This window comes from Mytilus galloprovincialis, chromosome 9, assembly GCF_965363235.1.
Source record: "Mytilus galloprovincialis chromosome 9, xbMytGall1.hap1.1, whole genome shotgun sequence".
NCBI lineage: Eukaryota > Metazoa > Mollusca > Bivalvia > Mytilida > Mytilidae > Mytilus > Mytilus galloprovincialis.
The window spans coordinates 47285629-47304792 of NC_134846.1; the positions used below are offsets into that span (position 1 = coordinate 47285629).

Consider the following 19164-nt stretch of genomic DNA (forward strand, 5'->3'; position numbering starts at 1 on the left):
AGTATCTAAAAATGGAAACAAGAGATTTACGACGACTCAAAAACGTTGCAAAAAGAAGTGGTTACCTGTGCACAAAGAGAGAGAAAATTAATCAATGTACTTACTTTCACTCGATTTTTACAACAATTTGAAGAGCAATCGTAGTTGTACCCGCAAATCCTTTCCCGGTTACATTTTCATTACTATAAGAAAAATCATAAGTTGACATTGATTTAATTTTTCGTTTATATATCTAGTATAAATGGGTAATGTTTTTATGCACTTGTCAAAAGGGGAATTAAGTGTTACTCTTGACCTTCTATTATTACTCGCTCTGTTCCTCCGTCCATATAATTTGCGTGTTCGCACTGTAAGTAAAGTTAACTTCCTCATTTAATTTTATGACATTTCTACGTACACAATGCTGAGAACCAATATTCACAGACAGTGTTCTTATTTGGGAAATAGGTCACTTACTGTGCTAAGGTTATGCTCTGTGATACTCCATGCAACACTCTGACTCATCCTCCAGTATTCAATGACTTAATAATCAATTTAATCAATTATTTTTTTGGGAAGATACTTATCATAATTACGTATGTGTTATTTATAGATAAGTATATGTTGCATAATGTACGAAAATTCCTTGTCTGTTAAAAGATATACGGGTAAACCATATATAAATTTGCATTCTAAAACATATTTATTCACTGTGTAGATAAATAAAAGACAATTTATTTATTGACTCTTCTTGAATTTCATTATATATGATGTGTTAAAAAAAGAGGGACGAAAAATACCAAAGGGACAGTCAAACTCATAAATCTAAAACAAACTGACAACGCCATGGCTAAAAATGAAAAAGACAAACAAACAACAGCACACACGACACAACATAGAAAACTAAAGAATAAACAACACGAACCCCACCAAAAAAGTAGGGGTGATCTCAGGTGCTCCGGAAGGGTAAGCAGATCCTGCTCCACATGCGGCACCCGTCGTGTTGCTTATGTGATAACAAATCCGGTAAATAGTCTAATTCGGTATTAAAAGCGTGTTTTAACTTGTCATTGTTGTATGAAATAATTGTAATAGGGGCACTATAGTATGTTATACCATTTTTTTTTTAGGGTATTCGATGTTTGCTTTACCATGGTTCATTTCAACGCTGTTTACTTTATGACAATACCACTATATATATCTATCACAATGAAATTTTTGCAGTGTTTTAAGAATAAATTTATTTTGTATCCATGTATTTTTTGTGAAACTTTAAATGATTTTAAAGGGCGCATTTTCGGTATATAATATAGTCAATACTCATGTAGACTTTAGCAGCTCACCCTTTCTATTGCTTCAAATACGCAAATGAGAGATTTAGAAATTTTACCCACGTAGAACGACATGTTTCTGAAAATATAGCAATGCATTTGACTGACATTTCTTTTTCGATATTGCTTTCATATGAACTAAAATATCTTTCATTTTCTCCCTATATCCTTATTTCTTATATGGATGTGCACCGTTTATTATTTTTGAATCTTACGCTCTTTAATGACGACTTTTATCAACATTGAATTTTACTGCCTATTATCTGGAAAACTATAAAAGATAGATAAACACTTTGAATAGCAAAAATTACCCAAGACTTTCAAAAAACGTCAAGGTTTTACAGATATCGTTAGTAGAGCATTTGCATTATTCACGTATTTGGATACGTGCACGGATCGACGTATACGTATCGGACAGACTTGTTTACAATAATGATTTAACCCCGATCTCAATTAAAATCAAAAGCATTATTAAATATTTTTATCGGGAATAACTTGACTTAATTTATCCTTTCTTCGTATACGTGTTATACGATACGTTGATACGGATACGCCAGCAAATACTTGATTAATGCAAATGCTCTAGTAGGCCCTTCATAAGAGTGATTAACATTATTTTTTACGCTTTTCATCTTTAGAGCACATAGCAGAAAGCAGAAACTGTCAACAGAAAAAGAATCATTAATACAAGATCAACAAAAAGAATTTGTCATGAATTTTATACTAGTGCACAATGTTGAAGAGTGTCAATTGTTGAATATGCACACACATTTAGGTGAGTGACACATGTTCGTAGAGCCTCTAGTTTGTAAATAAAACTCATGTTAAATCGTAATTATTGCTAATTAACCAATACAAGATACACGTAAATTAAATAATGATAATAATTATAATAATGATAATATGCTATATGTAAAAGTTAAGAGAACAATGCAGATAGCTGCATGGGGGAGTCCACAATAAATATTGATGTTTGTTTTGCAACTTGTTTTCTTTTGTCAAGAAGAGTGTAACATTCAAGAGTAGGATATTATCCTCATATTAACTTATATAGCTGCCTTTTTAGCATTAACTGTAAGACGTTACGCATGATATTGCGTCTCAAATGGTAACGTCAAATTTTTACGTTTTACGGCAATTATTGATATTGGGAATATTTTTTATTACGCAATTTTTGTTTTGCACATCAGTATGGTAACTTCTTAATGTTTGGTTGTACTGAATATACATGAAATATTTCCCACTGAAAGTAACGTAAGTTACAAGCAACAAAATATATCGTATTTGGGAAATGCATAAGTCTATATGAAATGAGAAGATATTACGGTATGATGAGTGCCAATGAAACAACTCTGTATCAGAGACCAACTGACATAAAACGTAATAAAATGCAATGTTTTCCTATTTAGATCCGAAAAGAAAGAAGATAATTATATATTTTGCTTTAATTAAAAAAATGTCGGGAATTACAAGTTAAACGGGTCTTGCTTATAAAAGTTATCAAAGGTACCAGGATTATAATTTAGTACGCCAGACGCGCGTTTCGTCTACATAAGACTCATCAGTGACGCTCATATCAAAATATTTATAAAGCCAAACAAGTAAAAAGTTGAAGAGCATTGAGGATACAAAATTCCAAACAGTTGTGCCAAAATTGACTTGACTTTCTTTAATTATGGAACAATTAGATTAAGAAATGAAACGATTGTCAGAAAAAAAGGTTAATTATATTCATCTCATATGTTTACAAGCTTTGTATGATATGGAGAGGTATATAGCCACGCTTCATGCCCAATTTTATTTTCGTTTTCAAGTTCTAAACATATGAGTCTTATTGCAGAGACATAAACAAAAATCGAAGTCTTACGCTTCCCAAATTTGAAAATTTGAAAAAGATGATTTGTTATCCTCTCGTAATACACAACTTTTTCACAAATGAAGAACCTCATATAAACGAACAACCTCAGTCATCGGATTTTTTTATATACTGGTGGTCATTTTGATAGTATATGACTACAATGAAAATACTATCTGAGGAAATATAAACAGGTGATCCACCATAAATAGCTTCCCGGCCGAATCAACAACGTTAAAAACGTATGAAAACTTCCAGTGGACAACCTTGCAAGACATTTCATTTCTTTGAATATGTAGTCGTTTTGACTACGCAAGTTATCAAAACGCATGAAGCTGTTTTGTAGAGTTAAAGTATAATAACGGGAAAGCACTATTTAGAATGAAACAAATCTAAATTTTCAATAAATAACGTCGCAAATGACAGTTTATTTGTAAAAACCGGCGAAATCTGATATTGGACATCTTGCAAGACATTTACCAGAAGCCGTTGCATTTTTATATGTGGTGTGAGTTCTGCAAAAATTCGATTTTGATATGGTCTATATATGTACTTTTAAAAGCATAATGTACACAAACGAAATTTCTTATAATCTTATATTTTAAAACCTATAAATTTTGATAACTTTTCCTTTTTCCTAAATCTGACCATAATGAACACTATTTGTTCTTGCCAAAAAAAAATAGCGTTGGTCGTTACAGTAACGCATATTTAGTAATATTGTAATACTTTATATATGTTACAGTAAATAGATGAAATTAGGAATTACACGTAATTACTAAACATTTCAGTAAATACCTGTAATTACTAGCCAATTTAGTTATTACATGTATTTACTAGCTGTTTCAGTGATTTTTTGTCATTTTTACAGCTGTTTACTAACTTGATATTTTTGTTTTAAAATTAAAGATTTAATTCAAGATACCAAATAAGAAAGTAAATGGGTAGGTATTTTTGGGCTTACTTAATTAAGGATTAAGGAATATAAGGCACATCAAAAGTGTACTCTTTAGTGTTTGTGAATTGAAACTGGAAAAAGGTTGTTCTAAAAAATTTGAAACTTCCTAAAATAATTTTCAGCATTCAAGACAATGATATCAATCCAAAATTGAGAAATACATTTATGAGAAGTTTATAGGCAACTTCGCCACCTCTTTTTGATGATAGACATTCGATAATGCCAAATTTGATTGAATAATCTAAATAATTCTTAAAATCTCATAATTTTTTTAAATTAAAATTTCCATCAGGCATACTTTGCATATAAACTTGCCAAATGACATAAGTTAAATTTCTTTTACAAAATTGGTTTATTTAAGACTTCTTTTGTCAGACTGTTGCGATGAAGCCGACATTCTTCACAAACAAATTTATACAATTTAATGGTTTTTAGAGTCGCATTTCATATTTCTGTGTTTCTCTTTTTTATGAGTTTTTCAAGACCTCCAAACTTAAGCTTATATACCTGTAACAACATTTTATCATCGTTTTTACTTGTATAAGAATCATCTTTTTGTGGATTGAATAAGTCAACTAAATGGTCCATCCCTTTTGTTTTACTTTCAATGTTGTCATTCTGTTTCTTTTTGTAGCGCCTGCGACTTTTGTCGCAAAAGCGAGACATAACAAACCATTCTGTCGTCTGTAGCGTTCACAAATATTCACTATGTGGTTAAATCTTTTTAAATTCTGATAATTTTCTTAAATTATCCTGGATTTTTTTATCACACTTGAACAGAAGCTTGTTAATGATCATAAGATAATTTTCAAGAAGTAAATCTCTTAAAAATAAAATCAAGTTTTTCTGTATTTTACTTATAAATGGACTTAGTTTAAAATTGAGAAAGGAAATGGGGAATGTGTCAAAGCGACAACATTGCCAGTTAACATTACATTCACACTGTGGTAAAGTTTTTAAAATTTAAATATCCTGGATTTTTACCAAACTTGGACAAAGCTTGTTTATAATCACAAGATAATCTCAGAAGTAAAGTTTGTAAAAAAAAAATACTTTTTCGTATATTCCTTATAAACGGACCTTTTTTCCAGTTAACTCTACATACACCATGAACACTCTGCGGTTAATTTTTTTTATAACCTTTTTAAGATTTTAAAAAACACCCTGGATTTTAACCAAATTTGGACAGAAGCTTCTTACAGTACTAGTCAAAAGATAGTATCTGGAGGAAAATTTTAATATTTTTTCCCATATTTGTTGAGCCTGCGACTAACAGCAAAAGTAGGCAAGATACTTGGTTCCGCGAAACCCTTACAATTTTAAATTTGAATACATCGGTAACCTATCTCCAGCTAGGGGTTGAATTGAAGCCGAATTGAAGGTCACATGAATACGTATTCAATGAGGTCCAATTATTCACTTATTAGTGCACAACTCATCAACCAGGTTTCTCAGCTTATTTTAGTAAAAAAAAATCATATTTAAATTTTTGTATATCTTGTAGCTAATTCTGTTATAACAAAAAGGTACAATTTAGACTGATCACTTTTTGAGAGTACTTACTGATCTTCTATAGTTGGAATTACCATAACTTTTGATCAGCTGACCATATTACAACATTGTTTTAACAGTTAGTAAATAGGTGTAAAAATTCATTTTACAATTAGTAATTACTGGTAATAACTGGGCCGTTTCAGGTATTACTTGTATTTACTAAGTGCATCAGGGATTACATGTAATTCCTAAATTTTAGTAATTACAAGTAATTCCTATTTTCACCTATTTACTGTAACATATATAAAACATATCATTCATTCGAATTTTCGCGGATATAACAATGTTTTGAAGAACACAAACACCCCTGCTAAATTTATTATTTGTAATGTCTGTTACGTCTGACACGCATATTTTTGACGTTTTGTCAATATGTTGTCCTTATTTTAGAATATTGTAAAATAGGATAAAACAATTTGTAGTATTTTTTGGATTAGTATTTACCTGTCTTGTCTATTGATATAAATTTAATATAACTTAACTGTTATGACTTTATAGAAAAGCTGTTTATTAGTGTGAACTGGTTGATTATACGACATTGACGCAATAACGTGCGTAACGTCTAAACAAAGTACATTGTCAAATAAGTTACAAGACAAAACATTGCATAAAATTTGTTTTTATTATTATTTAATAATAGAACTAAAAACAAAAAAAGATAAACAATGACGTAAAGGGACAGTTCAATATCACATTAAATATACAAAAAAAAAAATCTTCTTCAAACGCAAATATATCTCAAAATCAAATTGTGACTTTTTTTTCTTGACGTTTTGTCAAATTTATGTCGTCCCGTGCCTTTATGTTCTACAGTTGACATATTACAGAGTTATACAATTCTTACACAAAATAGTGAAAACATGTGATGGATCTGTACGGTACAAGTACAATGTGACCAATGATTAAAGTCAAATATAATAATTCATCATAACTTAAACACATCATTGCTACAACCTGTACAGTAATGCAATTTTGATAAATAATTCACGTCTCTTTAATGAACGGGGCCTCGATGGCCAAGTTAACTAGTAAATAAATCTTGACTTTAAAAAACGACAAGCCTGTCAACACAGCATCCTGATTAAAATACAGATCCTGCGTCCAAGCTTTGCTTTAAAGCCATATTATCTGTATTTTAAACAGATTTGTCAACTCTGACGTTTTGAGTTCGAATCCCGCACGTGGCAGATGCGTTTTATTCCAATCTTAATTGAAAAGGATTATCAATTTTGCAGCCGATGTTGGTTCTCTCTGGGCACCCCGGCTTCCTCAACCAATACAAACTGACGGCAAAGTAAATAATGCTGAAAGTGGCGTTGAACACAAACAGTTAATCAATCTCTTAAACCGTATGAGAAATAACGACAACGTAAGCAATGGATCCACAAACGATGTAAGAGTGTTTTCATTTTAGTAACGCGTCTTCAGATTGGCTTACAGTGTGATGTATATCTGCTCATGCATAGACATGATTTTGTCATGTGATCGTGACGTCATCAATTATTTCGGTGAAAAATGGAATTTCGAATTAAATTATAAGGAATGACTGTCATATGTGTCTGTTTATTCGAAATAACACAAAAAAATATGGTGACACTTCAGTTTACACAAAATTTTGTATTTTATTTCTTCATAGACAGAACAACAATGACAGTCATTTCTCAAATATCACAAGTTTCTTAAGTGTTTACAACGTTATGGCTTATAGGTTGCATGAAGTTGCGTATCATGTACACATTGTAGATACTTTTAAAGTTCAATCATTAAACGCAAGCCACACGTGTTCATCATTTACTAATGATTAAAATACGATATTGGTCCTATATTCAAATGAGTAAAACAAATGCACAACGATTAATCTCTGCATGACAATTCGAAAATTCAAATTACACAAATAGCAAATTGAACAGAAGTAATGTAAATGAAATACATACCAGTACTTTACAATAAATAATTAAGTTAAACATCACACTCATACTCTTTTGCAGTGAAGCATAATGTATGTACTTAGACAAAACATAAAAATTCAAGCATTGTTGGAAGACTTTACAGTGGTAATGTAAGAAATCTTTGGTCTTTATGAATGCGTTTATGCAAATTATATAAAATGAACGACGATGCGAAAGAAATGAATTTGACTAGAACTATGGCAGTATCATCGAGTTATATTGAGTATTTACGTTTTACCTTTTGGTTGATCTCACGAATTATCAATACGAAAAAAACAAGTTGGTACCACTCGCCCAAATAATTTGTAATAAGTTAAACTTCTTTCTATAGGATCTTAAAATTTGAATTAAGAAATTAATGCGTTCATTTATTACTGTGAATTTGAAGAATGGATTATTTCGATTTCAGAAAAATTGCATACAGATATATGCGTCAGACATAAAAATGCGTATTCTTATTATTGCGATTCTCATCCAGTCGTAATATCTGCATTTTATAAAAACTACGCAATTATATATAAATTTACAGTATCCCAAAAAGGACATTAATTCACAGTACGAATATCATAAAAATTGCTCACAAAATGTGTTGCCTGTAAATAATTAAATGCAAATGCATTCAAATTAAAATATTTTTGTGAAAATTTGTGATTTTTTAAAGCCAAAATGAGTTATGAAATTATGATATTTTATTTGGGCAGGTGGACCCAATTTGTTTATTACCATTAACGTTTTTGTCCAATAGGCTTGTTTGCGAAATATTATATGTTGTCAAAATAATAAGATAATTACTCGATGATCACAAATCATGCTTCACTTCTTATCACATTAGCTGTCACCTAAAGCACCGGTTCCATACAAAACAAGTATTAAGATTATAAGTGCTACTGCAATTACTATAACGCCGACGAGAATATAAGTCATTCTGTTAGACTTCTTTTTAGCTTTCTGTCGAGTTTTTACTGCAAGCTTTTTAAATTCGGCAGTCTGCAAAAAAAATAAATAAAAATAAAAAAAGTTTTTTTCAATTGAAAAATTATCATAATCAAAGCAAAAACAAACATTTCAAATAATCTAATAAAAACCAACACCAAGTATTGGGAATAATGATACACACATTGAGAGTTGGGTGAGAACAAATTATGTAATATCTTAATATTTTATTAAACACACTAAGTTAGTAAACAATTACAGTGGCTATGTATATAAGTTTTCAAATTACATAAGGTCAACAGAACTTCATTGAAAGATCAATATTTATTTTTTGAGTATAGCAGACATTTGTTTCTTCAACTTAAGCCTTGCCTCGAAATTCAAAAGCGTGTACCGATGTCCATTAAAGCTTATACAGGTATTTTTAGTAACATGGTGCATAAACAATTGCAACCCGTTGAAAAAAGATATTTAAATCATGGACGAGAGATCAGAAAATGTGCAGTTGTTCTTTTTTGATAGTTATCCCACTTTTAAACTAATTGCGTTGCTATTGTCCCGACCTATCAACATATTTTCTTTTTGATCCGAATTCATTTGCTTCTACTTATAGTAGTGTGTATCTAACTGAAACCTTGAAGAAGAGTGAAATTAAAGCTTTAAAGGATCAAATTTATAATTTATAATTTACCGTCTGTTCCGACAGAATTCCAGCTCTAGATTCCAGATCCTCTAATTTACCCTCCCTCTCGTGCATCTTTATAATAGTGTTTGACATTACATCTTTAGTCTCAGTCACCTCATTTTCTAGGTTTTCTAACATCGTATCACTAACCCCTGTTTCTCCACCATCTCCATGTCTGGTCTTTCTGTTTTTCCGCGGCTTTAAGATGAAAATAATAAAAATACACTTATCTGTTATGATGATGGTAGTTATAAAAACATCGTTATCCTTTTTCTTTTTATGCTTATTAATTGGTTGAATTGTGTAATATTGTAACTTTCATTCATTCATAAATATCTATACAGTTCAGAGTTCACGCACGTGTTGTGTTGATGGACATAGCAGATAAGGTCGCGCCGTATTGCTTTATGTATTTGTGTTGATTACTTAGCTCTAGCATTATATTAAAGTATGTTAATCAGTACACATGGCTTGTCTCTTAGTTAATATATATAGGCTACCAACGTTATATATAGGCTACAAACGTTACATTGGCGACGAGGATAAAAACATAAATTGGAAATGTTAACAATGTATTTCAATGGATTTAATAATTAGTGACACTGATAATCAAACCATGGCTGCATCTTTACCAATTTTTCCGAGTTTTCCGGTACATGAGAATAATGCTGAAATAAGGTGGCGTAAATGGATAAGTAGACTTGAAAATTTATTCATCGGTTTAAACATAAAGGACAGCAAACGACAAAGAGCACTCTTGTTGCATTACGCTGGAGAAGATGTCAACGAAGTCTTTGATACCCTCCTTGACAATACAGGAGAAGACTTTTCTGCCGCTAAACACAAGTTAACCGCTTACTTTGCTCCGAAAAAAAATACGGAATATGAAATCTACAAATTTAGGCAAGCCAAACAAACATCTGATGAAACTATCGACAGTTTTCACACGAGACTACGTCAGCTAGCTGTAAACTGTGAATTTACGGAAACATCTAAAGAAGTAAAATCGCAAATTATCCAAGGTTGTCATTCAACTAGACTAAGACGAAAGGCTCTTCGGGAAGACACGACCCTTGGAGGATTAATTTCATCAGCTAGAGCGTTAGAACTTTCCGAAAAACAGGCAACGGAAATTGAACAATCAGACAAACAATCCGCAAATGCTGTGAGAAAAGGAGTTGGAAAACGTAGAAACGGACCAAGATTTCTACAGACACAAACTGACCACAACGTAAAGAAAAAGAATACTTGCAGAAACTGTGGAGGTGATTTTCCACATGCAAACAAGTGTCCAGCTTTTGGAAAAAGCTGTAACTCATGTAAAAAGTTGAATCATTTCGCTTCTGTATGTAGATCCAAACGTATGGATGGAACTAGCACTTTTAAAAGAAAAGTAAACAAAGTTGACAATTACGAACATGACGATGCTCATGACAGCAGTTCGATGATTGTTACGTTTTTGGATTACGAGAAAATACTGTGAATAAAGTACAGAAAGGACAACCGAAAGTCAACGTGAAAATTAATAATTCTAATGTGGATATTTTAATTGACACAGGATCAAGCATTAATGTTATTGATGAAAGCACATTCGAGAACATCAAGTGTAAACCCAAACTTTCTCACGCCGACACTAGAGTCTTCGCATATGGTTCAGATAAAAACTTGAAATTAATGGGAAAATTTCACGCTACGATAGAGACTGACCATAAAATAACAACCGCACCAGTGTATGTGATGAAAGGAAGATACGGGAATTTATTGTGCTACGATACATCTGTTGACTTAAGCATAGTGCCAGTCATTTCGACAGTAGCAAATAAACATGAAATATTATGCAATAAATATAGCGATGTGTTCAATGGAATTGGAAAATTAAAAGATGAAAAAGTGAAAATTCATATTGATGGAAGTATAAAACCTGTAATTCAACCACATAGGCGTATTCCGTTTCACATTCGCAAGCAAGTAGAAGCAGAACTCGAGAAACTCGAAAAACAGGATATAATTGAAAAGGTGGATGGACCAACACCTTGGGTGTCCCCGATAGTTGTGGCCCCTAAACCGAAAAACAAGAACGAAATTCGATTATGCGTGGATATGAGGGAACCAAACAAAGCTATTTTGCGTTCACGTCATATTACACCAACACTCGATGACATGATCTTAGATTTAAACGGATCTAAAGTATTCTCGAAAATGGACCTTCGAAGTGGATATCATCAATTGGAGTTAAACGAAGAATCCCGGAACATCACAACCTTCACGACACACGTAGGATTACGTAGATACAAACGACTCAGTTTTGGTGTTTCTTCAGCCGCAGAGTTATTTCAAAACACACTGAGTAATGCACTGGAAGGATTAGATGGAGTCCGAAATATATCCGACGATATAATCGTATTTGGAAGGAACCAGGCCGAACATGATAAACGATTGGAAAAATTATTTGCACGTCTTAAAGAGAAGAACTTGACATTAAATAAGGCAAAATGTGAATTTAATAAGAACAAACTTGAATTCTATGGTCACATTTTCAGTGCAGATGGCATATCAGCCGATCCAAGAAAAATTAGCGCTATCAGGAACACGACAATACCGAAAGACGTAGGTGAAATTCGTAGTTTCTTAGCAATGACCAATTATGTTGGACGTTTCATTCCAAATTACTCAACTATTACTGAACCGCTCCGCAGATTAACAAAGCAGGATTCAAAGTGGGAATGGTCATCTGAACAACAGGAATCATTTGACAAGCTAAAGAATGAACTTGTTGCTGACCGTGTGATGTCATACTTTGACCCTAACAAAGAAACAATGTTAATAGTAGATGCAAGTCCCGTTGGATTAGCTGGATTATTAACACAAAATGGGAAAATAATCGCATACGCAAGCCGATCATTGACAGACGTTGAAACACGCTATTCGCAAACAGAAAAGGAAGCATTAGCTTCCTTTTCTTTTTTGTATGGGCAATTGAACATTTTCACCTTTATTTGTATGGACAATCATTCACATTGGTATCCGATCACCAACCGCTTGAAACTATATTCAACAGTCCAAAGGCAAAAACACCAGCACGCATTGAAAGATGGAGATTAAGATTACAGGGATATAATTTCAAAGTACAGTACAAACCAGGAAAGGTGAACGCAGCTGATTATTTATCAAGACATCCGACCCCGAATACATCAATCGCATGTAAACATTCTCAATTAGCTGAAGAGTATGTTCGATACTTAACTGACAACGCTGTGCCGAAGCCAATGACCCTTAATGAAATAGCTGACAGTACACAAAAAGATAAAGATCTACAAACTGTTATTACTGCATTAAAATCGAACAGGTGGGACAAGCATGAGAGTAATACGCTTGATACATTCTCAAGATTACGATACGAATTAACAGTCGTTCCCGTTAATGATATGGAGATCATACTTCATGATAAGAGAATTGTCATTCCGAAAGATTTACAGATGCGTGTAATTGACCTTGCACATGAAGGGCACCAGGGCATAGTACGTACAAAACAGTTGTTACGTGAAAAGGTATACTTCCCTGGAATAGACAAACTTGTAGAACAAACGTGTAAATCATGTATACCATGTTTAGCGTCAACCCCGAAAAATGTTTTCGAACCGTTACAAATGTCTGAGATACCGAATAATGTATGGGAGAATCTCAGCATGGACTTTTGTGGACCATTTCCGAATGGATATTACGTTATGGTTATAATTGATGAATACTCAAGGTATCCTGTAATAGAAACCTTAACCAGTTTAACCGCAAAATCCGTCATACCGCTATTAGACAAAACTTTCTCAATTTTTGGAATACCGAAAGAACTGAAAACAGACAACGGACCGCCGTTTAATTTACAAGATTTCCGAAATTTTGCAGATAACATGGGTTTTAAGCACCGCAAAATAACTCCGTTATGGCCTCGCGCTAACGCGGAAAGTGAAAGATTCATGAGAACTATAGGAAAAGCAATTCGTGCAGCTCAAACGGAACATCGTAGTTGGAGACAAGAAATACACACATTTCTTCGCAATTATAGAGCAACACCACACTCAACAACTAACGTGTCCCCGGCAGAACTTTTATTTGGAAGGAAAATCAATACAAAAATGCCGAATATTTCAACAAATGACCATGCCGACAGTGAAGTTCGCAAAGAAGACCACAAGAACAAAAGTAAAATGAAATTATACTTCGAGAAAAAACATTCAGTAAAAGTACCTAATTTTACAGTTGGAGATACAGTACTAGTTAAACAGGAAAAGAAAGATAAACTGTCTACCCCGTACAATCCTCAACCATTAACAATCAAGAATAAAAAGGGTAGTATGATTACGGCAACGAACGAACATCATAAAGATATCACTCGAAATTCGTCACACTTCAAAAAGGTTGGGAAATCTATGATAATGACTGATGAGGAAATAGAAGAAATCATTGATGATGACATTATACCAAACACACCATTAAGAAGATCATCACGAGAAAAACAAACACCGAAACATCTCGATGATTATGTGCGTTAAAGAGCTGTGTTACAGGCATAATAATCCTGTGCTCTTTCTGATGTATCAGTTAGGTTTGATGTTGATTTATATGTTTGTGAATTTATGATACAAATCGATTTTGTGGAATTTACTATTCACACTCGTAATGATAGCCTTATCAGATTGATCAGACGATCCACTAATTATATTGACATTACAGTACGCGTACCAGATAATTTACATTTATCACAGACTATAAAGTTCTAATTTTCTATTGATACAATTTTATGCATCTTATCACTTAATTTGTTTACACAGACAGTTAAAGATTTTATGACTACACAGACAGTAATATAATTAATTAAAGTAGAAGTTTAATCTGAGAAAAGAAGAGATGTAATATTGTAACTTTCATTCATTCATAAATATCTATACAGTTCAGAGTTCACGCATGTGTTGTGTTGATGGACATAGCAGATAAGGTCGCGTCGTATTGCTTTATGTATTTGTGTTGATTACTTAGCTCTAGCATTATATTAAAGTATGTTAATCAGTACACATGGCTTGTCTCTTAGTTAATATATATAGGCTACCAACGTTATATATAGGCTACAAACGTTACAAATTGTAAATAAAATTATCTTTGATACGATTATTACCATTTTGTACGTTTCATCTATAAAAGACTCATTAGTGATTCTCGAATCAAAAAAGTAAAAAAAAAAGAAGATCATTGAGGACCCAAAGTTGCGTTCTTGTTGTTGCAAAATTCAGTTAATGTAATCTATTGCTAGGTCGAACATCCTTTGTAAAGTTTTGTGCACCAATTATATCCTAATTACATGAATGATGTGGCTATATCAATGATAAGTCATGTCAACACAAAAACGGAGCATATATCTATCAATAACGTCCAGTTGCTGTTTATATTGTATATGTCCATTGCATGTTCATTTTAATTTTGGAGTCTTAGATTGAAGGTGTCAATAAAAATAAAATTAACGGTACCAATTTTCTTGCACCAGATGCGCATTTCAGGTGACATCGATACTTTTGGAAGTCTACTAGTATGTATTAAAGTGTATATAGACTACTTTCGTTTCATCTTCCGATATTGATTTGTATGTCATTATAATAACGAAACCATTAAAGTTATTCGAATAAAACTACTACAATAAACAATGTAGATATATTCTTTCAATATTATCGAGGATTTATCTTCAAGTTACCTGTGTACATTGATACGTGTATTAAGTATACTATAAATATTACATAATGGCGTCCAACATACACAAAAATGAAGGACATATGTTCATAATGACATATTAGTTTTGTGTTAACTTACCATTATGTATATGTCCTGACTAGTTGCTTATTTTACTTCCCTGTTTACAAGTCACTTATAAACAAGATATTGTCTTTCATTATTAATGAATACTTGTTCTCCACAGTCCGTTGTTGATCGACAGAAAGGTTAATCTACTTACTGAGTATAAATGTATTTATAGACATGGGAAAATTATTTACGTGTTTCGTTTTGCCATGTTTGCATCAAGTATCATAAAATTAACCAGTATCATAAAATTAACCAGAGGCATGGTTTTAGAAAGTATCCTAATTTTGTTATATATATATAAGAACAAATTTTATGACTATCATATGAAATGTAAAAGCATGTTAATTGAACATATTTTCTTTTATTCTGAATAATGATTACATTATTATGAACATAACTATTAAAAAAAGTAATTATTTTAATCTTATTATTATCAAACATTATATATGTCTCATTATTATGAACATTATCTTATATATATATATATGTTGTGTACAAATTGTAATCATGGTAATGTTGTACAATTATAATAATTTGTACAAGTTGTAAGCGTTTTATGAACAGCTGAACACAAATGGATGATGCAAGTACACTGTATTTTGTTTTCCATATTTCTGTCGTATTTACATGACGTCATGATACAGTCTTATATTGAGCATTGATACAAAAACCATTTAAAGAACACAACCAGACTTATTATGGATATGATTTTGCATAACGAGAAAAATAGAAATATAATTTATCCCATTCAGGTGTCCTAATTTACAGTTTAAGGAGAATAGCATTGAAAGTTAGGTTGAAGTATATAGATTTTAATTTTAGACTATAAACTTTTATCACCAAAAACACTTATAACTTGGAAGTACCAAAACTCTGTACAAAATACACACACAATTTGTACAAACTTACATCTTTTACACAACATATATATGAAAAGGGAATAAAATATGAATTGATAATAAGTCTAAGAAAAGCGAGTGCAGATATTTAATTTTAAATGGATCGTTTTTCAAATATATATTATTGCAAAGATAGCCTATACATTCAACTCGAGGATTTCAATTAATGTTCGCATTCCGATCGATCAGACGTGATTGTGTATGAAATACTAGACTACGGAAAACGAGAATATGTACTCCTGTGAGAATTGAAATTTTAGGTTGTTTTTCTTCTCCTTAAAAATATATATAAAAAAAATACAAAGATCTTTCATCGTAAACTTTTTTCAATACTATCTTTTTCTTTGATAAATTCATATTGTTGAAAGCAAAATAAATCGCGCGTATTGTTTGCGACTAGTCTATAATGACAAAATTGATCTATAATACTAACTGGACGCTTAGAGACAACAATTAAACAACACAATAATACTAATCACAGTTCTGACATGTTTAAGGTTAACTCGAATGACCCCAAGATCTGACACTGTCTAAATTTGATGAATGATCGCATTCCGAGCTCACTAGATAATATATATATATATATAACATCTATTACACCACCATAATATGAAGCAGGAGAAGTTTCAGGTGGCCATGACGATCTAATGTGACCGACCGTGCGTGAACCTTATGGATAGTCAATGAGGTCAAACATACCCCTAATATGCTACACTTGCACATGTGAACAGTATGGGCTTGCATGCTGTCCCTTTTCCGTTAAACTCCACACATTTGATCGTTATTATTTTCAATACTGGCTTTTTATTCCATTAGAAGTTTCAAATATAGTTCAAATTTCAAAAGCATAACCTCGAACATCTTTAAGTTCGGGCATTTATTTTAATTTTAATTTTAATAACATAAATAGCTCAATCATTAGAAGTACTTCACAAACGTATAGTTTAGTGCATCTAGTTTAATCAGTTGTTGATCCAGTAACTATATAAAGAAGAGGTTGCTACCTCTGCATAAGGGAAGAGGAAATCTGTTGTACCTATATTTCCTCGATTTCACAACAATTTGGAGAAATTAGGACTTGTAAACCCAAAATCTTTTTTCCGGTCTCATTTTCATCACTATAAAAAAAAATATTTAAATTAACACTGACTAAATTTTCGTTATATATTGCTTTTATAAATTTGTATTGTTTTGTATGCTCCCGCTGCTAGGTAAAGGGGGTATACAATGTTACTCTTGATCGTCCGTCTCTTTCTTTCGTCCCTCCGTCGTCCCATTTTCGTTTTCAGGCCGTAACTTTCCTGATTCAAATTAAAGAAACTCGTACACAATGATAAGAACCAAAACTCACAGACAGTGTTTGAATTTGGTCAATGAGTCACTTACGGTGCTAGAGTTATGCTCCTCTTAACAAGGAACATTCTATTTTTTCGTTTCACAATGCTAATCAGAAAGCGGAGACATTCGTATCCCCGGACACTTTATTCTTTTAATGTTTTATAATTTATCCAAAGTGTTTGACATTTCCTCTATTCTTAATGGATGGATATATGATAACATAACCTGAAAGATTGTGATTAACAATCAGCAGTCGAAAAGGGATAGATATAGAAAATTTTGAGTGAATCGGATACACAACTCAGTTTAGCCGTCAGAAATGCGTGTTAAGTTTTTGCTCAAAGGGATCACAAACGTTCGACCTAACGGGAATGTCAGATTTTTTATTTTTTAATCTATAACAATGGTTTGTTAGAAGTCATTAAACCCACTGAACTGCACCAAAATCCCACTAATAGATGTAAACAATCTTTTTCTGTATTTTTTTATAAATTAAATTCAAATATATATATTTTTCTCTTGTCCTACAGACAGTTTATAGTTAGTATGAATAGTGCATTTACATAATATGTTAGAAACTGTAAGCTTTGTAATATTTGTACAGTTTGTTCTTTGTGAGGGCATCAAGGTAGATTAGCGAAAGCTAATTGAGTCACCCTCTTTAAATAAAGTCATTACGTACTTACTTACTTACTTACTTACTTATAATTATTAAAAGATATGAAAGGTACAAAGTTCAATTTCCAACCGCATTTGCTGAAAAGAAACTGACAACACTTATCAAAACGAAATAAGCAGAACTACAAGGGGTATCCCAATCCGAAACTGCAGACGGATCAGAATCCCGAGGAGCTATATTAATAAAATGTTTGTAATGTTTGGTGAGTAAAATCTTGATTAGAATAATTTTTACGATATTTGAATTGAAAACTGCAATAAATGAAGGATTATAAGTTACAAAAGAGTGCAAAAGATACCAGAAAGTCATTCAAACTTATAGATCGAAAACAAACTGACAATGCCATGGCTAAAAAAGAAAAAGAAAGTTTATATTTTGTTACAAGAGAGTGTAACATTTAAGAGTAGATTTATAACATAAAAAAAAGTCGAAAGATATCAGAGGAACATTCAAACTAATATTTGGTAACATAAAACTTTTATTTTAACATGAAATGTAATAAAGTATTTTGTAAAATGAGTTACAATTAAGAAAATAAACACGTTTTATCATTTGTTTTGGCATAATAATAATAACTTAAAAGATTAACAACTACGTTAAGGAACAATTTTTCTTCAAAACAATGCAATAGGAGGAATGGGACTGTGATTACGCGTGTAATCTTAGCTTCAGGGGCTTATTTAGGATTTTTGAAAGGGGTGTAATTCTAATATATTGGACGATTTTAGCTAAAAAAACATATAATCCGTGAAAAACATTATAGAAAAATGAAATCAGGGTTTACATCCTCTACGTCCCCTCTGGTCTGCCACTGAACCTGGGACTAGTACACGTGTTCAACAAGCATATATGAAATCGTCAATGACACGAACAACCTTTCAAACACAAGTGACAAACGCTCTATACACATCTGTTGAAGAGATAAAACCACACCAGTCTGATATTAAGCGAGTCGTGGGCCTAAGATGTATTTTAATCAGGCCATCGTCAGCTGAAATATAAATAAATGGAACTAATGGTCGATCACATTCCCGATTTGATCTGACAAATAAGGTAAATGGACATGGAAGTCATAGACCAAAATATTATGGGACAGAAAATATCAAAATTCAATACAGGATAAACGGTGACAATTGATTAGTTTACATTTGTTTAAAAAT

The 19164-nt window shown here is 32.0% G+C and overlaps 1 long non-coding RNA gene across 1 annotated transcript; it reads right to left on the reverse strand.

The window, feature by feature from the left end:
* Window positions 1-6280: 6280 nt before the first annotated feature.
* Window positions 6281-15232, reverse strand: LOC143045159 (uncharacterized). The gene is made up of 3 exons (XR_012968891.1): window positions 15098-15232; window positions 9251-9442; window positions 6281-8613 (listed from the first exon to the last, which is right to left on the reverse strand). It is a non-coding gene; the product is annotated as an uncharacterized LOC143045159 (long non-coding RNA).
* Between the last annotated feature and the right edge of the window lie 3932 nt (window positions 15233-19164).